The sequence below is a fragment of the Emydura macquarii genome, unplaced genomic scaffold, assembly GCF_026122565.2.
Source record: "Emydura macquarii macquarii isolate MOO-44397 ecotype Brisbane River unplaced genomic scaffold, CSIRO-AGI_Emac_v2 contig_1363, whole genome shotgun sequence".
NCBI classification, from domain to species: Eukaryota; Metazoa; Chordata; order Testudines; family Chelidae; genus Emydura; species Emydura macquarii.
This window is the reverse complement of record NW_027131500.1, coordinates 24,554,590-24,577,904: the sequence shown is the minus strand read 5'-3', so window position 1 is coordinate 24,577,904 and position 23,315 is coordinate 24,554,590. Positions and strand designations below refer to the sequence as shown.

At 42.1% G+C, this 23,315-nt stretch overlaps 1 protein-coding gene across 1 annotated transcript in view; it reads right to left on the bottom strand.

The window, feature by feature from the left end:
- The window catches only part of ZNF827 (zinc finger protein 827), a 131,596-nt gene that overhangs the window by 22,945 nt on the left and 85,336 nt on the right, over positions 1-23,315 (bottom strand). The gene's annotated exons all lie outside the window — the stretch shown is intronic.

Below are 23,315 nucleotides of genomic sequence, written 5' to 3'. Positions count from 1 at the left end.
TTGTAGGTCATCTTTCCAACTAACTGTATTACAGAACACTTTAGAGTTATTAGAGTTGAAAAATTAAACCATAAACAGTAGAGGAAGAGATACAGGCAAGAGAGAGAGCAGAGAAAAGCACTGACCTATAATTCTGTTTTTCTAATAAGATCATTTCATCAGCCTTCTGACTTCCCCTCAGTGTTTGAGGGGGTCTCTCTTTTGAGGTGGTAGTAAGTTTTACAGTAATTTTTATTACTCACTTTCTCAGGCAATGTTTTCAAACATTTTCATTTTTATTGGGTTACTGCCTCAGGGAACTTTTGACACCTGATCAGGTCAAAACCAAATGGAATGTTGTAAAGGCAGCAGCTAAGCTAAGAGGGCAAAGCATGACCATCAGCTGACGGGAGTTGAATTGTGTTCCATCCTGCTCCCTGAGGCCATTAGGGATCAAAACCTTTCAATATCTTGGGGAGTTCTGCTTTTTCTGGCACTAAGAAGTGGAGGCTCAGGAGTGAGTCATCTTTAGAGCAGAGGGGTTTTTAACTATTTTAAGAATAGATGGAGTCTTTATTAGAGATGGCAGAAAATGCAGAGGTGAAGGCTCTCATACCACCAGTGGCCAGATTGTGGGGAGGGATAGAGAAAAGGGCAATGTTAGATCTTAGGGAATGAGGGGGGAGTAGAGAGAGATCATGTTCACAAGATAGATTAGAGCAGCAAGGCTATAGAGGGCCATTTTGAATTGGATCCTGAAATGAATGGAGAACCAGTGAAGTTTGAGGACAATTGTGATGTGCTTGCTTCTTCGTACATGTCAGAAGCTTAGCATCAGCATGTTATGTCAGAGGAGACCCTTTTATACAATATCTCATTAAGCTTGAGCAGAAGGACTTATACTTAGAAGTACACAAGATCAGAGAATGAAAATGTATTCAGTGATGTTCTAGACATAACACAGATGGAATGGCCTTCTGTTTAAGGGCCATCTATTTGCACTCAGAATCCCCTTGACTAAATGCCAAGATTCAGTGGGACTTTCTCCTCTATTCCACACCATCTGTGGGACTTTGGATGGACCTCTGAATAGCTAGTAAGTCAAGGACTATAGAGCTGGTGTGTGTTTATTTAGAGCAATAGAAGAAATCTGGACTGGGATTTCCTGTTAAATGGGGGAGAGGAAACTACAAAATGACTTGCTTAGGAGCTGAGGTGAGGCACAAAGGCTGAGGCATCATAGTGCCCTGTAGGGCTCAAGTTATCACTGCAGATCCCTGTCTGCATAAAGCAGCTTGATCTCCACGTAATGAGGCACTGAATCATGAGCAGTGAACATCACATTAGCATTGGTGATGCTGCCATGATTTAGGGCCCTCTCCAGTTGCAGGTTTGGCCTCCTTGTCTGTACCATTTCTGCTTCCCTTATAGAATAGAGCTGGCTGGACAACTTTTCAGTTGAATGTAAAATTAATCACAATACCTGACAAGTAATAACAGAAAGACTCTCTATTTGGGAGTGGGAAATCTATGTTGTTGTTATAGCATGCTTTATTGGAGGTCACAGCTGCCAGCACCACCACAGCTACTTCTTGTTGTTGGTTTGGATTTTGTTTTTGTTTTTTTTTGCTATGATACCACATGTGTTTTTACAATACCTAGCTCAACAAGGATTTAATATTTGATAGAGGCCTTGGGTGCTACTATAATATAAATAACAAATGGTAGTAACAACTACATAAATTGTTCTTCAAGTATTTCTAGTAAGATGACTGATACATCTGTGAAATAAGTCATTTTGTAAGAATCAATTCAAAAAGGAATACACACCATACGTCACATAACTTCCAAGAACATCAATAAAGAACTCATATGATTACATTCTTGAGTTCAAAACAATGAACATTTTGACTCTGTAGCAATGCTATAGATATTTTAGTCTAGCTTTCTGAATACAGTGCTTCAAAAGAGGAATATGGTCATAATTATAAGAAAAGGTCAAGAATGTGCAGGTTTCTTCAATATCGTCACAACAAAAATGAATTAATTGGGACACATACTAAACAAGCAGACTCCAATAGAAGTAAATACATCTCTTAACAAGTCCTTTCAGTATTAATCATCAGCCCTCTTTTCTCTCTCAAGAAGCTGAAATACAATATCCTGTTCCCTATGCTAGATTTGTATCTATCAGAGTTGTGGGAAACACATAGAAAACTTGAAAAAATATCCATTTTCAGATTATCCAGAGCAGTGCTAGTCCCTTGTATAATAAATGCATACTTTTCATTTATGTAGAATAGGATACTTTTGATGCTTTTAATGATTTAGTTTTATTTTAAAGCTCTACTGCAGAGGTGCAACCTTCAGTGATTTTCTCCAGTAGTTACTGAATTACTTTGCTGGCTAGGATACTACAAAGTACTCTAATCAGTGTGCTCCCTACTTCAGCTACCACAATCAAAGTAAGCATCTGATGCAGTGCTAACTACCTCCCGCAAAGTTCTTTGAGCTCTTCACTCTTATAGAAATCAATCACTTGAAGTGATTTCATGCTGTGAAAGGACACTATTTGTCATCCAGGGAAACCAAAGCTCTTTGTCCAAAGAATAGGTACAGCAAACTTCTCCACACCCATTCAGTAATTTACCTCATCAATGACCAGAAGAGTCACCTCTGGAAGTGAGTGGATAGTTCAGTCATCATATCCACTCAATCCTTGGTTCCTCTGTTGAGATGGCAAACAAGGGTGCTGATTAGTGCCAGCTGTGATGGTGGTTTTTCTGAAGTGGGTACGTATGTACCAACTCAGATACCACAGTACTATGGTAGATATCTTACAGATACTTTAGACAGAGGCTCATTCAGTCAGACAGGAATGAACTGGATTGATACCAACTGATGTTGTGTAATAAATCACCATTATATGGAAGGCCTCCCACAGAAATCCATCCTTCATCAAATTATGTGTTACAAACTGTTCCTTCACTAAACACCAAAAGAAAATTTTCCCACATAGTGTACAAAATACTGATAATGTACTATAGATAAGGAGAAAGGCAGACTCATTTGCTGATTGAAAAGGTACTGTAGACACTGGATAAGTAGAAAACCTGATCTAACAGGCATTTTTCTTATGCAAGTTCTTTGAATCCATAATTATTTTGTATGCCAAAAAATCCTTTAAAGAGCTTTTAGGTGAAAATAGAATGTATGTCAAATATTGGTGTTCCCAAATCAGAATATATTATTATGTATAGACTTTAGAGTTAAAAATGTTTTAAAACAAAGTATTCGTGCTGAAATGCAAGGTCTCTAAGCATTAATACGTAATTATAAGAAATAATAATACAGAGAGCTCTGAACTCAGAATATTATGGTTTAGTAAAAAACCAGATTTAAAATGGTTTTGAAATGTAAATGTATGGAAGTTTCAAGACTACACATTGTGTACCACATTAAAGAATTAATGTTTTACTTTAAAAAATTGAATCTGAATCTTCAATACATTTTTTGATAAAAAAGTAGTAAAATTTGTTAGCAACATTCCTCTCCTTTACCCTACACCCAGCTGTCATTTTGCCACCAATCTAGTAATTTCACACTGACAAGTAGTGTAACGCTGATGGTCTGAAAAGAGGCTAGATGGGAGAAAGCACAAATCAGTATTACAACTGCAGAAATTTGCCCCATTATACTGAATATTTTATGTAAATTTAATGGATGTTTCATGTATATTGGCAAGTTTGGTTTTGTATCCTCAAATTAGTGACATCATTATGGATAGCATATTCTGCCATCCCTTATAAAAAGCCTTTAACCTGACTTTTGCTTGAGAAATGCTGAGAGAGGATGCTTTATTTGGTTGAAGGTATAAGCAAAGATGAGAACAAAGTGTGACCTGAATACATAAATAACTGTCCAGATTCACTAAATCAGCATTGTACATCATTGCTGGTAGTTCACAAAAGGGAACGTTCCTGAGAGACTCTGGTTTGAGACTATGACACACAATAGTTTGATTTTTTTTGGTCAATTTATTTAGCTTTTTGGCTGTTTTTACATTATTGCTTCACAATGTTTTAATTGTATTGTATCTTAAGCCATTGTATAGCGCTGAGAGTACCTTGATGGGGGAGATAGTGAGAATGTGTTATAAACTTGAAAAAGTAAAGCTATGAGTCAGCTGAAAAAGAAAAAAAAGTCACATGAAGGAGAAATTAATGTTTATACTTTTGGTTGTTTCACTAGCTTTACCATCTCTCATCCTATAACACATGTAAAAGGGCCCTTCATCTAGTTCCATTTCAAACCTCCACACAGTCACAGGTAATCAAAGGTTCCCTGTTCTTCAAACAGTGGACCTAACCATGCAAAGCAATCTGCATGGGCAGATCCTTATGTCCACGTGGAGTTCCACTGAAATGAATTATATGGATTTTCCTGTGCTATAAATATCCCCTGAAAAAGGTTAAATTAAAGATGCTGATGAAGCCTAACAGGAGCTTTCAGCATTTACAATCTCACCATTTCTCTGAAAATGTATATCATTTATATATTTAAAAAGCAGTTGGGGTTGTTGATGTAAGGTTACAACTTCAGGCTATGATCTACACAAGCTGACCCACTTCACATGGTCAAGTGGAAGCCAGGTCAATGATTTTGAAGATGAGGTGAAATCAGAAAGAGAAAACTGTGATGGAGAGATCAGAGAAGGAGCATTGCTTAGTGAAGACAAGTTTGAGTAAGTGGCCAATTTGATCAGTCTTGGGTTGAAGGTTAAATGAGGAGGTGAGAGCAAGGTGTCAGAAGGGTAGTTTGCCATGGAAGCTGAAGTCACCAAGGATGAAACAGACTGAGTGGAAGAGATGGATATCAAACTCTGAACAGAAGGCACAAGATGGAGGGAAAAGAAAGGCTTTAAGAAAATAAGTAGGAAGTGGGTAGAAGATGGAAATGGCAGAGGTAGGGGAGGAGGAGCTCAATAGTAGAGCTATGCAAATAACAGTATTTTTGGTTCACTAGCAAATTATGAAAAATTAAACTGACATTTTGTTGTGGGTCAAACCAAAATTTTTTTTTTTTAATTTTCAGTGAATCAAAAAGTAAAAGAATATTGAAAATTTATTTTGAGTCGAACATTCCATTTGACTAAAAACAAAACATTTTAATTTTGAGAATTTGATAACTTTCAATTTTATTTTTCAATAATTGTAAAGGAAAATTTGAAATAAAAAGTCATTTTAAATTGAAAACCCAAAACTGCTTAAAAATGCTGAAACTAAAACTTTTCTTGAATTTTTTAATTTTCTTTTTTTCAAAATAAAACAAACAGGCAAAATTGACACAAATTTGCAAATTTCAGTTTTTCACTGAAAAACGTTTTGGTCAAAAATATTTGCTCAGATCTACTCAACACATCCATCACATTTCTTAGAGGACAACTCAGGGCAACATGAGCGAAGGAGAGGCCACTTGCAGTGTCAAAGTAGGGTGACCAGGTTTCTGTGAGTGCAAAGAGATAGAGGCCTGAAAACAAGTACAGCACAAGTAGTGGCTGTGCAAGCTCCCCATGCCAGTGTGTTTCAGCTCTGATCCGAAGGGCCACTTTGGATCAAGAACAAACATTTCACAGAGGTCACTTGAACAGCCATCAGATAACTTCTGTTTGATACGAACCTGACCTGAATTGCTATTCAGTTTAGACTTTGCTATCCTTCAAGTGCCAGGCATATTTACCATTCAAAGATGATAGAATACACTGTCTATAGCGTGGCATTTGTATCACCGAGGCTTGTACCACTTGAAAGACTATTTGTTTCTTTATGTTTTAAAGAGGAACAGTTTAATAAAAGTTTTATTCAGAAAAAAAGTTTTTGTAATATTCAACCAGTCAGGCAAGCATTGCTTTAAAAACATGTAATTGGCATGAAAAATCTCCTCTCCACTCTTATCACTGCACTCAACTAAGATATTTCATTGGCTCGCTCTTTCTGTGCAATGCCTTATTTGAGATTTTTTTTGCTCTAGAACTTTCTATTTACATGCTCATCTATCTTCCGTGCCAAAAGCACAGTATTTAAAAACTGACTAGAGAGCTCCTTTCCTGAACTATGCAATTAAAGTACTACAACAAATTTGGTCTCTAAAAGCCCACAAACCACTTACAGGCTTAATAATATATTGACTGTATGAAGTTGCTTCTTCTCCAAATACAATATATCTTACTGCCATTCCCCCACTCACTTTCACAGTGGTTCTACCTGCACTGCCAAAAGTTATGTTGCTAGTAATCCAGTTAAAATAAATTGTGGATTCTTTCCAGATATTGTAGTTCCTTTATAAAATATGCTTTGCTATTTACCTACAATAATTGTGGCCCAAAGTGAATGCTGTTTCATTTATCATTGTCAGTACCACACTGAACTACCTAGTCCTTTATTTTTGGATAATATTTTTCATTGTGAACAGAATCATTTGTGAAATCTTGTTTTATGTGATCAATTTGTTATGAGCAACCTTGAATTTTTACTTTAAACCTTCATATTCATCTCCACAATATTTTTAAAAAGAAATCTGATTTCTTTACCTCACTTCAACTGAAAAACTGTATGTTCTTTTGTCTTAATATTTTTGTTATGCTTTGTGTAGCTATAAAAATGTTCAATACTGTCACCTGTAATATTTTTAGTCATAATGCATGTCAAATAAGAATGGTTATTAAGGGGATGTCAAGTTTCCATTTTTACTAATTTATCATCCAAATACAATAGTCTTTATTCCATTTGGTAGAAGGAGCATGAGTTTTGTTTTATGAATCCTGAAACAATGTAATACATTGTTCAATCCATGCTACTCATTGCTAAATAAAACAGTTTAACTAACTAAACCTTAGTGGATACTCTTAAGGTTTTCCAAATGTTTTTGCAAATAACTATGGGAATACAGTGAATATCAAAGTAATGTTATTATGGTAGTCTGCATTACTGACTGTAGCCGGGAGGGGTGGTCCCCCTCTGAGGAGGACCCAGAGAGGGAGCCAGACCCACCCTGGCTGATAGAGCCCTCCCCCTGGGGAAGCCCTGACTGGAAGCAGGTGGGCGGGTCCAGGCCTTTAAAGGCCCCAGTATCCCCACCTGACAGGAAGCGGGGGAGGCGGAGCTAGGCCTTTAAAAGCCAGGCCGGTGAGCTCAGTTAAAGGAGGACGGCCGAGGGGGAAGGACGCATCTCCTCCTGAGCTCCTAGCTAAGGCCGGGCCAGGGAGCCGCGCTGAAAGGGAGCAGTAGGCCTTAACCCCAGCCTGGGGATCCACGGAGGCCTCCCCCCAGTACCCCACGGCCTGGGAGTTGGAGGAGGGCCCACCAGAGGACCCCAAGGCCTGGGAACCGGAAGAAGGCCCATCGGGGCTCCCCGTTGACTACGAGCCTGAGGAGAACCCTCCTGAGACACCCAGGGCCTGGGAGCCGGAAGCGGACCCGCCGGGGCAGTACAGAGCCTGGGACCCCGAGAACTTACCAGCCCTGCCCAAGGCCTGGGGGCCACAGGACCTGGAAGAGCTGCCCTCCGAGGACGAGCCCATGGAGTTGCCCGAGCTGCCGCCCGTGGATGAGGTGGGCCTAGCGGGCCTACCACGCCCCAGCAACCCAGAGGAGGCAGGTACCGGGGGTTTCGGGGAGGAAGAAGCCCAGGGATAGCCGCAAGTTAGTGGCTGAGCCAGAGGCAACACGGGTGGCGTGTTGCGGCCGAAGCCCTGCCGACCCCGTGGCAAATGCCGTTGCCACTGCCAGGGCCCTGGGCTGGGATGCAGTGGAGACGGGCGGGCCTGCGTCCCCTCCCCCCTTCCCTACCCACCTTGAGGAAGCCTTCCCCACCATACCGCTCTAGAGAGCGGCTTGCTTGCCTTGCCAGCCCGGCCTGAGGGCCTGGCCTTAGACGGCTTGCCTTGCCAGCCCGGCCTGAGGGCCTGGCCTTAGACGGCTTGCCTTGCGAGGCTTGCCTTAGACGGCTTGCCTGAGGAGGACCCAGAGAGGTGAAAACCCGGACGCTGCTCCCCGGTTCCAGGGGCACGTCCACACTGACCATAAAGATTCTTATTTCATTGAGAAAGATATAATAAGACATTTTGTATGTCTACAGTATGATACTTGTAAGTTTTATATATGGCGTTTCTAAAATTGTCTGGTACTACGTGCAGTCATCAGAAATATTTTGCCTTATCAGTAGCCAAAAGGGCCGGCTCTGGAGCCCTGTGCTCATGCGTTGGTATATAAGGCGCCACCGGCCCTGCGCCCTCTCAGTTCCTTCTTGCTGTCAACTCTGACAGCGGAGATGCTGGGCAGATCACGGAATGCACATGAGCAACACGTCTCAAAGAACAACAGTTACAAGGTGAGTAACAGTCCTTTCTTCTTTGAGTGCTTGTTCATGTCAATTCCATTCTAGGTGACTGACGAGCAGTATCTCTCGCGGCAGGTTTGGAGTTCACCAATGTGCTGTCTGCAGCACTGTTCTCCCAAAGTTGGCGTCATCCCAGGCCTGCTGGGTAATGGCATAATGGGACAGTGGCTCTACAGAGGTCCTGGATAGGTATCAGTGCTAGGAAGGCTGCTGATGAGGCTTGTGTCCTAGTAGAATGGGCAGTAACGATTGCTGGTGGGGGAACCTTTGCTTCCGCATAACAGAATCTGAAACAGGAAGTTAACCAGGAGGAGATCCATTGCGAGGAGACCAGCAAGCCTTTCATCCTTTCTGCCACTGCAACGAAAAGCTGCGTGGTCTTATGGAAAGTTTAGTCTTTTCAATATAGAAGGCCAGGACCTGTCTGACATCAAGGGTATGCCACCTATGTTCCTCATTAGACCTGTGCGGTTTAGGAAAGAACACTGGGAGGAATACGTCCTGGTTATTGTGAAATTGCGACATCACCTTTGGTAAAAAAGCCAAGTGGGGTTGCTGCTGAACCTTGTCTTTGTAGAACACTGAATGTGGTGGTTCCGAAGAGAGTGCTCTGATCTCGGATACCTTCTGAGCCAAGGTAATTTCTATAAGAAAGGCGACCTTCCAGGACAGGAGCATTAGGAAACAGGAAGCTAAAGATTTGAAGGGGGGCCATGAGTCTTGACAGAACCAGGTTTAGGTCCCAAAGCAGTATGGGATCTCTATCCTGGAGGTACAGCCTCTCTAGACCGTTAAGGAATCTGGTCGTCATGTCATGGGAAAAGACTGATCTGCCTTGGATTGGGGATGAAAGGCTAAGATTGCTGCCAAGTGGACCTTCAACAATGAGAAGGCTAGGCCCTGTTGTTTTAAGTGCCACAAATAGTCCAGAATAGATTGGATCAGAGCGAGATGTGGTGAGATTTCCCGGCTCAGGGCCCAGCAGGAAAACCTCTTCCATTTGGCTACATAAGTTGCTCTGGTACAGAGCTTTTTACTGCCCATCAAAACCTGTGGAACCTGAGCTGAGCAGGCCCGCTCATCTGCATTCAGCCACTGAGTTTGTCAGGTGTAGGGACACTAGGCCTGGATGTGGCAGATGACCATGGTTCTGGGACAGGAGATCAGGAGAAGGCGGTAGTTCCATCAGGGGTCCAGTCAACAGTTCCAACAGTGTGCTGAACCAATGTTGTCATGGCTACGCAGGAGCTATTAGGATCTCATCTGCCTTGTTGTGTTTGATCTTTATCAAGACCTTGTGGATCAGAGGTGTTGGTGGGAAGGCGTACATGAGCGCTCTCGCCCACGGGAGAAGGAAGATATCGGATAGGGAGCTCTTGTCAAGACTGTGGATTAAACAGAACTGCTGTCACTGCTTGTTCTATTTGGACATGAACAGGTCCATTTGGGGAGTTCCCCACTTCCGTAAGATCATATTGGTAATCTTCAGGTCGAGTGACCACTTGTGGTGGAATGAGAAGGACCTGCTGAGGAGGTCCGCCAGTGCATTCTTGGTGCCCGGAAGATGCTACAATGTGAATGTCGTTCTGTATAACAAAGTTCCACAAGCAGAGAGCTTCTGGACACAGTGCTGATGAACAGGTACACCTTGCTTGTTGATATAGAACAGACGGTATTGTCTGTAAGAATATGGACCACTTTGCCCGGTATGTAGGGAAGGAACACTTGGCAGGTTAAGCATATGGCCTTGAGCTCCCTGACATTTATGTAGAGTTTGTGGTCCTCCTGCAACCTGAATGCTGAGACCACCGATATGGGCTTCCCATCCCAAGTCCGAGGCAATGGAGACCAGAGTCATTGAGGTGGAGAGCCCTTCAAAGATATGCCGTCCATCACCTGGAGTGGGCTCGTCCACCAGTCTAGAGATAACAGGATGCATGGGGGAACTGTAAGCACCATGTCCAGGCTGTGTCTGCTTGGTAAGTTTATCAAGGCCAGCCTCAATTGCAGAGATCTGAGCCTTAGATGTGCATGGTGCACAATGTAAATGCAGGCCGCCATGTGCCCTAACGGTCTGAGGCAGGCTCGCACAGTTGTGAGAGGAGAGATCCAAATGTGCACAATGAGATCTGACATGGAATCGAGATTCCAGGAGGAGGGCCCTAGCTTTTGTAGAATTGAGGATCACTCCTATAAACTCAATCTGCTGGTCAGAGGATAGGATTGATTTCTGCTTGTTTATGAGTAGGCCTAGGCACCGGCAGGTGGGCCCTGTTAGGTCGAGGCTGTGTTGGATCTGTGCTTGTGACCTGCCCTTGATGAGCCAGTCATCTAGGTATGGGTAGATCTGTACTCCCTGATGTCTAAGGTAAGCGGCCACTACAGCCATGCACTTCATAAAAATCCTTGGAGCTGATGAAAGTCCAAAAGGCAGAGCCGTGAACTGATAATGGCTTTCATTATGAACCGAAGGAATCTCCTGTGGCCAGGAAAAATTGAGATATGGAAATATGCATTTTTTAGGTCGAGGGCAGCATACCAGTCCCCTGGATCCAAGGAAGGGATGATGGAAGCTAGGGAGACCATGTGGAGCTTCAGCCTCTTGAAATATCTATTGAGGAGGTGCAGGTCAAGAATAGGTCTGAGGCCTCCTTTTGTTTTGGGGATAAGGAAATAGCGGAATTAGAACCCTTTTCCTTCCATGTCCTGAGGGGTCATGTCTATGGCCTCCATCCGTTAGAAAGCTTGCACCTCTGGAACAAGAAGTTACTTGTGAGAAGGATCCCTGAAGAGGGACAGGGAAGGAGGGTGGAAAGGTAGTAGTGAGGTAAACTGAAGGGTATAGCCTGACTCTCTGGTATTGAGGACCCAGCGATCTGAAGTGATCTGTACTCAAGCAGGAAGGGAAGGAAACAGGTGGTTCAGAAACAAGCAGGGTGGATCCTGAAGTGGGGCTGGAGCACCATCCTCGAGTGCACTTTCAAAATGATTCTCACTGCCCACTTGGGTGATATGAGGGGTTTTGTTGGGTCGTGGAGGAGGTCAGAGCAGGATGACGACACTTAAAACCTCTGTCCCTATCCTTTCTCCAATAGGAGCTGTATCAGGAAGGCCCCAAAAATCTAGGCTGCAGTTGTGGAGGCCAGAAATGCCTCCTAGAGGTCTGCAGCATATACAGGACTAGGAAGCACAGGGTGGCCCTAGAATCTTTAAGGCCATGGAGCCTCACATCAGTCTGATCCAAAAAGAGGACATTGCCCTCAAATGGGAGGTCTTAGATGGACTGCTGCATCTCCTGAAACAGCCCTGGCAATTGCCAGCGATGAGAACCTGTGCATTGAGACCGCGGATGACACTGATCTTGCCCCTGAATCCGCTGCATCTAGTGCCATCTGCAGGGCAGCCTTGGCTATGGCTCTACCCTCTTCGAAGATGGAGGCAAACCCCAGTTTGGAGTTGTAAGTAAGCAGTTCTATGAATTTCAATAAGGAGTCCCAGATATTATAATTGTACTTTCCCAGCAATGCCTGCTGGTTGGAGATTCTGAACTGCAAACTGGCTGTGGAGTAAACTTTCCTTCCAAACAAGTGCAGTTTCTTTGAGTCCTTCTTTTTCAGGGCTGAGCTTGCATGACTCTGTCTCTCTCTCTCATTTGCAGCTGCTACCACTAAGGACCCCGGGGTGAGTGTGTGTGAGAGAAGAGATATTCAAACCCTTTTGCCAGGATGTAATATTTCTTTTTGGCCATCTTTGATGTTGGTGATAGGGATGGTGGAGTCTGCCACAAGGTCTTACTCATTTTGAGTACTCCATCATGCACTGGTAATGCAATCCTAGCCGGCGCCGCAGCTGCCAGTATATCAAAGAGGTTGTCTGTAGGCTCTTTGAACAACTCTGCTCCAGCCCCAAATTGGAGGCCATCCTTTTGAGGAGTTTCTGCTGGGCCCAAAAGTCATTCAGTGGGACTGAGGGGGCTGCGCCAGCTATCGCCTGATCAGGAGATGATGAGAATGATGGTAGCGTCATAGGTAGGGGAAGTATTTCCTCCTCCTGTGGGGGGGGCTGCTGCTATCGCCTGGCCCTGTGATTCAGTGCTGGGGTCAGAGGCCGACCCCTCACTCTCTGCCAGGGCACCATGCTGTGGACCATTTCCCTGATGATTGATAAGAGAAAGGTCCTGGAGCTCCAGGGATTGCAGGTACTATACCCGTGACTTGTGACTCTGGTTGTCGGTGCTGATGCGATCGGGCGATAGGTTCCCCTTCAGAGTCTGAGCATGATGTATCTTTGCCTGGGGATCACAGCGGAGCTGTTGGTGCTGCCACCCACCCCTCTCCAGCTTGTGGAGCTGGGTAATGTTGTAGTAGGGAGTGGGATCAGCACTAGTCATCGTAGGAATGGTACCACTCTAGTGGATAGTGCCAGTGATGTGGCAAATAACATGGTGTTGGGGACCAGGATGCCGGGGAATGGTGCTGGGGGTTCTGTGTCTGGTGCCATGCTGACAGCAATCAGCACTGGGAGGGCAATGACTAGTATAAAGGCGATCTGGACCGGTAACACCCATCTGGAGATCATCTAGGCATTGGGGACTGGGAGCATGTTGTTGGGGACTGGTGCCACAATGGTGGGGATCTCCTTTGGGCCAGTGACTGGAACTGGGGTGTTATGGACCAGCGCTGGGAATCCGGGGTCCGGTGCCTCTCAGATGACCACCTCGCTGGCTCCATCGCAGGCTTTCTCTTAGATGCTGGCACCTGTGCTGACTGGTTCCGGAGGGACGGCTCTAGGCGTAGGTGGCAAAGGCAGGGCCATAAGGTCCTTGGCTGCCTGGAACGCCTCTGGCCTTGATGGCACTAATAGTTGGGGTTCCCTTCCACTCCTGGGAGTCAGAGGTGGTTCTGTCAGCAGACTGGCAGCTGTAGGAGGAGATGTTGACTCCTGCCTCCCCGATGGGGGCAACTGACCCGATAAGGGTCCTGCGCCTGGTGCCGCTTTTTTGCTCTTCTTGGCCAGGAAATGGCCTCTCTCCGAGTGTTGTTTCCTCTGCTTCTTCTTCGGTATGGGCAACACAGAGTGGTGCAGAGAAGGAGCCGGTGCCAGAGGTGTGCTCTGCACCGACACTGATGTGCTCGGCACAAGTCGGCATGGGATGGTTCCAAGGTCGGCCTCAGTGCCACCTCCATCAATAGGACTTTTAGGCGTATGTCCCTGTCCTTTTGGGTTTGAGGTCTGAAGCCCTTGGAAAATTTTACACTTATCCTGTCTGTGTGTTTCCTCCAAGCACTTCAGACAGCAATCATGGGGGTCGTTGAGCGGGAAGGGCTTATGATAAGAATTACACGGTGTAAAGCCCGGGGAACAGGGCATGCCCCAGCCCATGGCGACATCCCTAATGGGACAACTATACCTAATTTTTTAACTATATTCAGCAAGAAACAAAAAAGCTATAGTAGAACTATGATACAAGAACGATGGAGCACTTGCAAATGCAAGTGAAGAAAGGCGTTCCAGTAACCATCACAGGTGGAAAGAAGGAACTGAGAGGGTGCAGGGTCAGCAGCACTTATATACCAGCACATGAGCGTGGGGCTCCAAAGCTGGCCCTTACGGATACTTCTAAGGCAAAAAATTTCTGGTGACTGTACATGTGGGTGTGCGCACACCTAGAATGGAATCAGCATGAGCAGGCACTCAAAGAAGAATATTAATTTTGTGCACTGAGGTATCGCAAATGAACAACAGAATTACCCAAAAGTGTTTAGGGAAGCCACTGAAAAGTGACAGATAAAGATGTCTGTTTCCATGAAGGGAGATAATGAGGAGATGGAGCTTTAATGAACTTCAGATAGGAGGTAGGAAAAACATGCAGCCAACTATCTGCTCAAGCAAAGAAGATGGATGAGACAATGAAGAGTGGGGGCTGGAGTCTAGTACCACAGACACCAGGGAAGGGCCAGGTTGCTAGAAAATGGAAATTCTCAAAGAGGGTGTGAAATGAAAGAGCTGAAAGCTGAATAAAACAGGAGGCAGACTAGGCAGAGGAAATTACAGGGACATAGGTGAGCCTAAGATGAGAGGACTTATTTTCAAAAAGCATTTCTACTTAGACTTCACCTGTAATACAAATCATCTTCTACCTAAGCAGCAAGGTTTATGGCAACAAACTGTATTCTAAAATGCTTAGGTTTGCTTTTATTTTCATCGCTTCTCTCTTTTTTCCATATTGGATACATTTGTTTGATTTAAGCAATGTAAAGTTATTGGCTATTATCTATGCACTGGCAAATAATTCTCTCTCTTTTGAGAAGAGGCAGAGGGATATCTGACCCTAAGCCTAGCTTGAGTTCTGAGTTGTCAAAAATGAAACACAGGGGCCCATCCTAAAAATTGCTTTTGGTGCTTTGGCTGAGGTTGAACTTAACCAATAGACAAGACTAAAGAATCAAGAGGATAACTAAGCCTTGATGGACAAAAGTGGCAACTATATATCTGGAAACAAGAAATTACAAATAATTTAATGTGACTATTTAAAAAAAATTTAACACTACATGGTCTCATGGTACATCATACCACATCCTGTTAAATGGACCAAAGAGAAACGAAAACTTAGGAAGCACTTTTCAAATTTAGAGTTTTTATTTTTTAAAATGTGTGTTTTCAAAAAACAAATACAAAACTATTTCTCCCATCTCTCTCTCTTCAAAACTTACTTTTAAAGAGAGTCAATCAAAATCCAATATGTACAAATAGGTGATGAAGTGAAACTTTTTCTGAGGTTGGTTCCTACACTGCTGAGAGTTTTTCAAACGATCCTAGAAATATGAAGTAAAGCCATCAAGGTTTTTTGGTCTGAAGACGAATCATGAGAAACCACTCATTTTAGAGAGGTTTCCCACCCCAGGCCTTAAATCAGTCCACGTTTGTGAATCTTGGTGAAGCTAGCCTGAGTTGCAGGTTTTTAACAATCCTGAAACACAGATAATTCTGCTGTAGTTCCTTTACAGAAACTAATTTTTACAATAAATGGAATAACCTCTTTCATCAACATCAGACTGCATTAAACATGGGAAGAGGCCCTAACTTCCACCATTTATTGTACTGCCCTCTTCATTCTGAGCCATAAACAGGACAGCCTTCTCAGAAGCTTCACTCTTACCATGATGAAAGAAAAAGGCAATGTAAAACTTATGTCATATGCTAAAGTCATGTGGGCACTGGTCATGAAATGTAGCACTGATGGCAAAAACACTGTCAACCAGAATTCCTTTCAGATCACTGCATTGGTTTCAGAAATGTATCAAACAGCTTTACCATAATTAACAATGGTCACGATGCGGGAGGTCAATCAGTTTGACATTTAGTTTTCTAACTGTAGCAGAAACAATGCCCCTAGCGTTGGATGGAAATTGAATTATTTTTTCACTGAGGGAATTGTGACATTACAAAATCAGAAGAGTGAGTGAAACTGATGACAAATCCTCTTTTCCCTCTGACATATATGCTTTTAAAAGCTTAACTGATCACTGCTGACAAATAGGACAATCAATCAATCATCTGAATAACAAAAAATGTCATTCTCTTTGCCTTAAAGAAAATCTTATTGTATATAAAATAAAAAAATCTATATGCATTCCCAACACTGAACCTGAAATTGCTCTCTGTTCTACCTACATGTTCCAATTTATTTCAATTTACTGTATATCTTCCTAAAATATCTTCACTACAACCATAAGGAAGAGATACATATGTGCCAAAAGGAATTTACATCAGCTACGCTTCTAATTCAGTTCCTTGTAACTTGTCCTCATTTTTAGCTCATTTACTTACTTTCTTGTTACATTTATTTTGAGTACTATGAGATCCAATCTGTATCTATTTCTTTATGTATGAGTTATGATTGTATTTTGAAAATAGAATGCACTTATTTTCTAATAAAAGCTAATGGAGGTTTATTTGTTCCTTGCAATTCAGTTTGTTATGATAAACTTCAGAGAAAATCCTACTCAAAACCAATCTAGGCTACTCATACATAGCTTTTGGACCATTCTGGTCTGTCTGCAAATTTAATGTGTGCTTTATCTGTCAATATGCCACTTTCATTTATGAGTCCTGTTGAAATGGTGACTTCTTTTTCAAAGAAAGAAGGCAATAATATAATTAGGGATTTGCACAGAGACTAATGTTAATATTCTCCATCCAGAAGTTCGTTTTTAATAAATATGCATTTGTCTTAAGGTTACATTTTTCATGCTGGGCTTCAGCATCCCTTCCAATTTTCCAGTCAAAAAGCTACACAAAAAGTAATACACAAACTGCTTAAGCTGGCGAGCAGACATGCTAGTGGAGGGAGGTAAAAATATAGCCCAAACTAGCTCAGATCAAGTCTCTTTCCTCAGGGCTAGCTTTATTGATGCAAAAAAATTTAAAACAAGAGTCAAGCAACTCAGAACACTTGGTAACAGCCACCATTCCAAGCTGGTAGGGGAGAAGACACACCCTTCCTCCTTGACAGTTGCAGATGTAGCAGTTCCCCCTTTGCTTTTGTAACCTTGCCCTAGATCACTTACATGACAGGCAGTGAACTAAGGCTGTTCTTGAAACCCCTTCCACACTGGGACTTAAGGAGAGCTTTATATCTTGTCTCACATACACAAATAAGAGAAGAAAAGTTTCCATGTTGGAGCTCTCCCCTGTCAATCTTATATCCAGTTGTGGCATCAGTCTAGCCAGCATATTGGGCTTCCCCTAATGGAGTTGACTATAACGCCCAACAACCACTGTGGCAAATTTTTACTGAGGTCTAACTTGGAAGCCATTAGAAGAAAGGTATGAAAGGGCTAGTCTACACTAGAATCACTACAGCGGCACAGCTGCACCAATGCAGATGCACTGCTGTAACTCTGCTAGTGCAGATGCTCTATGCCGACGAGAAAGAACTCTCCCGTCGGCATAATACATCCACTTCTGCGAGAGGCGGTAGCTATGTCAGCGGGACAGCTTAGGTTGGTGTAACTTATGTCACTCAAGGGGTGGCTTTTTTACAACCCTGAGCAACATAAATCATACAGACGTAAGTGTTAGTGTGTACCAGCCCAAAGTCTTCTCCTCACCCTCATACAAGTTACTATTTAAAAAAAAAGTCTTCTGCTGGCCTGCCCATGCTAGTGGCTGATGGGATTGTAATTAACTTCCTCCGAAGCAGACTGCTGTTGTAGATGACAGCTGTGTACAACATAGAAGATGGGGTGAGGGTGACATTAAATTTCCACAAATATTATGATATAAATAAATCAAGGCAAAATTTGGGCTTATTCATATGCGAGTCTAAATAGGATGACGAGCCCAATACAATACACAACATGTATTTGTAAACCAATGGCTCCCTCTATCAGGAGCCATACAACTGCTTATTTAATATATGCCACAGTTCTATCACTCAGTTAATGACAGTGCAGAAAGTTCTATTTGCAATAGCTCCATTCATTTTATGTATTTATTTTAAACTCCTAATGACAGTAAAACATTTGCAACTACAATTATTTTAATTCTTGCAAAGTTGCTTTTAGTGGAGTACGGGCCAGTTTTCTTACTGCATTTGTGACATGGACATTGGAGAGATGAAAAAAATTAATTGGTGTCAAAAGTGCATCCAGTTTGAAAGAGTGAGAAAGCCATTGCCCAAGTGATTTGTTTTCCACATGGAAGGAAATGGTTACCTCTTGCTGTTTGCCTTAGATTTGGTGTTTCTGAATTTTGTTAATACAGTAAGTATTCTGCAACACAGTCCTTATACCTAGACCAGACTTTGGATTCTATAGCATCTTTCATCCTGAAGGTCCCTTGAAGTGTTTACAAAGCAATTAGTTAGTGCAGACAAAGACAGCAACCACTGTGTGCTCAACATTAATTGTGGGTATTAGCATCTATTATACTGAGGGAAGGAATACTAGTCAGAACACCAGGAGTTTCATATATACTTCAAAAAGATCTTTAAATTCTTCCTGGATGGCCACCCAACAGTGACTAGTAAACAACAAAAAAGGGCTTGGTTTTGGTTCTGTTATTTTACCGAAAGGAAGACACTGCAAGTGTCTGAATTTGAGATGGGCTTGGGCTGCATCACTTTGATCCAGACCTGAATGTTAGTGTTCCTATTTAGGGTTTTGTCCCATCTCCTATGAGAAAAATGGTTAACTTGAATCCATGAAATTACAACTCAGAGGTGAGAAAGCTACCTCATAACCTGCCTCATTATTACTTTATCCCTCTTTTATAGACTGCTAGTACTGTAAATGGAGAACATAGGCTGCATATAACTATTAATTTTATAAATACACTCATGCTGTGATTCTCTCTTTTCTGGGATCATTTTGAAGTGGTTTGTTCTGCACAGTTGCACATTAGCATGCCCTGAACATTCTTTCAAAAGGGATTTGTTTGGCTGCTGAGATCATGTTAGTTATAGTGACTATAATGGCTAACAGGAGACAGTCATTATTACTATATCAGAGACCTACAACACATGGAATTTCTTATAGACAGTGACATCCTTACTAGAGAACACATGTGCATTACATGCAAACCTATCTGGCAGCAGCTTTGGAAAAAGTTGCAAAGAAAATGGTACTATAGAGACAGAATATAACAGAGTAAGTTGTAATCATATGCAGCCTAGCTGGTCAGAGCCCCACGAAGGGAATCAGGGATCTGGAACACCATCCCCTCTACTCACTGTATGCAGTTTAAGTCATCTGTCAAGGCCATTGGAGAATGTGTGTCCAGCAATGGAAGTGTCTATACTGCCAGAACCACTGAAACATAGTTCAGTTTTAAATTAAGTTGAACAAATGCTGTTAAATCTTTGTCTCTTGGAAGAAATCTGCCAAATCTGCCTGCTCCTACAGTATTCCAAATGAACTGGCTTTCCTAGAACAGCGTTCTACAAGCTATAATGAGTCATCTGTCTCCTGCTACCAGAGAGTAACAAGAATAAACTGACAAATCCTCTCTCTTCTAAAGGGCGGCAAATAGAGAAAGCATACCACATACCAGATATCTTAAATTAGTTTTCTATTTACAAAAAATCATAATTGCACAGAAAGGTGATAAAGAACCAGAAGCCATTATAACTCAAATTGATCAACCAGTCTGCCACAGGGAATTTCCCACAAATCCTGGGCTTGTCTCAGAGGGCAGTTATGTCAGACTGATTATGGCAACACATTTTATTTTATTTTATTTTACCTATTTGGATTTATACAAAAAATAAAGAGGTACCTGCACAAATCTCTAGGTATCCATGACACTGTGGTGCAGAACTGCCCTTGCACTTGCCTCCATAAGGGCATTCACTTGACCAGCAGTCAAAGAAGAAAGGAATATTACTTACCTTATAGTAACTGGAGTTCTTAGAGATGTGGTCCCTACCTGTATGCACCTGGGACTGGACATTTTTCCAATAGCAGTGTCCTTTGATTCGCACTTGTGCCCTTCATGTCCTTGTGATCTTGAGAGCATAAGGGGCGGCGCACAAACTGACTGCCTCTCCAGTTCCTACTCTACTGCAAATCTGAGTGGATCTGAGCAGAGGGGAAGGAGAATACATGTAGAGACCACATATCTTGAAGAATTCCAGTTATTGTAAGGTAAGGAACCTTCCTGTCTTCTGTGAGTGCTGGTCCTTAAGGGTATTTCACTGTGGGTGATTCCCAAGCAGTGTTCATTGAGGAGGCAAGTGCAAGGATGTCTTCTGTACCACAGTTCTCAGGATTTCTGAACCAAATGAAGCATCTGCAGCTGAGGCTTGAACCAAGGCACTGTGTCCAGTAAATGCCTGCATAAAGTTCTAGGTTAGGCCAGAGTCCTGTGTAGATCTACAGAGTGGAGTTTCCTGTCCTCTCTAGTATTATGAGGTTACAGGTAGGTGAACTATCTGGTTCAAGTGAAAGTCAGAAAAAACTTTGGGGATAAATTTGGAATGCAACGTCAGGGATACTTTTATCTCTGTGGAAAGTCACATAAGGTGGGTCCGCCATAAAGTCCATGATCTCTTCTGACCAAGGTGATAGTTGTTAGGAAGGCCACCTTCACTGCTAAGTGCAAGAGGAAGCAGGAAGCTAAGTGTTCAAATGACAGGTTCATAAGTGCTGACAGCACAAGGTTCAGATTTCAGGCAGGTAGATCTTTATACTGACAAGAATGTTCTGACAATGCCTTTTAAGAACTTTACTGCATGGGGGAGAGGGTGTGTGTTATGAAAACTGTGCAGTTTGGCACCAGAGGATGAAATGCTCTAATAGCTGCTAAATGTAACTAATGAACTTATGGACAGGCCTAATGACTTCAAGGAGAAGAGATAATACAAGATAAGAGGAATCCCAGACTCCTCTGGAGGCTATGATGCTTTTGTCATTACAGGGAGAACTAGTTCCATTTCACAGCATAACACTTGTTTGTAGAAGGTTTCCTGCTATTGAAAAGGATGGGTTGAACCTCCTCTGAGAAAGAACTAAGTCTTTTGCGCATCCAAAAACCACGCTGCCAGGTGGAAGGACGCCAGGTGGGGATGGTTGGTTTTATTTCCATTCTTTGACAGTAGGTCCAGAAATGGCTGTAGGTGAATACACAAGAAGGAGGCCAGCTGCAGAGCCTTGGTGAATCAGAATTGTTGCAGCCACCATGGTGCTATTAAGATCACTGTTGCCTTGTCCCACTTGATTGTTTAGAGGATGTAAGGCAGAAAGAGGATGGGACAGAAGGCATATATCAATGGTTCTGACCACTGCACTACGAAGTTTGTGCCCCTGACTGGATTGTGGCAGTGATTTCTGTACTTCCTTAACGTGTGACTGAGTCTGTGATGGAGTGGCATTTTTAATAGAGGGAATGGGTTTGGAAAAGGTAATTAATGTATGAATTGAGATAAATAAAGCAAAGTTTCTACCTTGTCCCATTACTGGAGCTGATGGTCACTTCGTTCATGACTATTTTTTCAGTTAGTTTAACCTCTGCCCCACCCCTGATGTCAAGTAATCCATTCAGTTCTTCTCCGAGGGCTGTTCCCTAGAAATGTAATGGCTGACTTGAAAAGTAGTTTAAAAGGAAGAGATTTACACTGTGAAGTACTCCATTTTGAAGAACATGAAACCTACACTGTCTGAATGGTTTACGTATAACATTAAAGATATAGTGCTATAGCTGCAAAGAGATTTTTGAACTACAGTTGCAGAAAAAAGTAAGCAATACAGGAGGGAATGAAGAAAGGAAAGAAGGGTATATATTATGGACAGGAACTCATATAACTACATAGTCTAATTAATGCTCATGTACTTGTATAAGTTTCTTTGTTACACAATTTATCACAGTTGACCAGTGTAAATCTGGGGTAATTCCATTCACTGCACCTGTCAAGTTATCTGATTTGAATAGAGATATAATTGACATAAGAACAAATGGATGGGACTGACTATTAGAATCCAAACTCCTCCATATATTATTTGATTTTTTACTGGAAAAATAAAAGAGTTTCAATACTGTTAAAAACAGGAAAATTTAAATTTATTAAATGTAGGAGTAATGGACACTAATATAGAGGAAGTAAGATCAATAAGAAAACAGAAAGGCCATCAGAGAACAAGAGTGGAAGGTTACTGATGGGGAGACAGATACATTTTCTAGGAAGGAGTTGGAGGCAGAGTAAAATGTTGGGGATTTGTTTTATTTGCCATGTGTGTATGTTTTGTTGTGTGGTTTTGGTTTTTTTGGGGAGGTGGGGGGGGGGCAAATGTATCCATGGCACAAATGACCAGAACTCAGGTAACTAGAACTACTGAAAGATGACAAAGCCTAGATAAATGGCATTCCAAAATTCCAAAAATCTATTTTAGATATATAGGTATTTATACCATGTTAAACATCATGGTTTCCACCTCACAACAAGAGATAGGATGGATTTTCAAAAATATTTAGGATTTCCAAAAAGGATGGGGCAATAAACAAGTATAGTCCCAATATTTAAGAATGGATGAGGGAAGGTGTAGGTCACTAGACTTCAACTGTGATGAAAGTGTGATAAAATAATGCATATTTCATTAAATTATGAATGGGTAACAAAATAGTAATAAAATAGTGTATATTTCAGAACTATTCATAGATTAAGAACTGTGCCTCAAAAACTGTAGTTGAATTCTTTGACTATATTGCTGAACTGATAGGAAAAGGTGAAACTGTGGAAATCACTTATCTGTATTTCAAAAGAACAATTTGATTTCCAGAATGAGACGGCAAGGTAGTGGAGAACTATTAAAATGGATTAAAAATTGACTAAGGGTCAAGAAAGCCAATAGAAGATCAAAATTTTAATCCATCTAGAGATATAGACCAAAGAATACAGTTCCACACAGAACTACACTTGTACTTCTTATCAATTTAAGTCAGTTTCAGAAGGTATGAGCTAGAGATGTCCTCTTCCTCCTATTTGCTCATTCTGAATAACTTTGTATTTTCTTCGTAATTTGTTAGGCAAACTAGTAATTTTTTTCTTAAAAGTTATAATTTCTGAATCATTTCATGTCCAGGTGATCTTCTCTGAGATCCTGTCCTGTCCCACAAGTGAAGAAAGACAGAAGACTAAGAAAGTGAACCACTGGCTAGGTAAGTGGTGCAGCGTGAAGGGTTTTGGTTTTGTGGAACATTGGTCCACCTTCTGTAAGGAGAGGGGGCTGTATAGTTTGTTTGGCCTCCACCTAACTAAAAGGGAAACCAAACTCCTTAGGGACAGGCTGGCTAGAGTAGTCAGAAGGTGTTAAACTAATAGCAAAAAGTAGGGTACAGAGAAGAAAGATATGAACACTGCACACAAAACAGATTTTGAAAACAAAATTAATCAAGGAACCAAAGGACACGAAGAGAAGAAATTCTTGAATTGCCTATACACA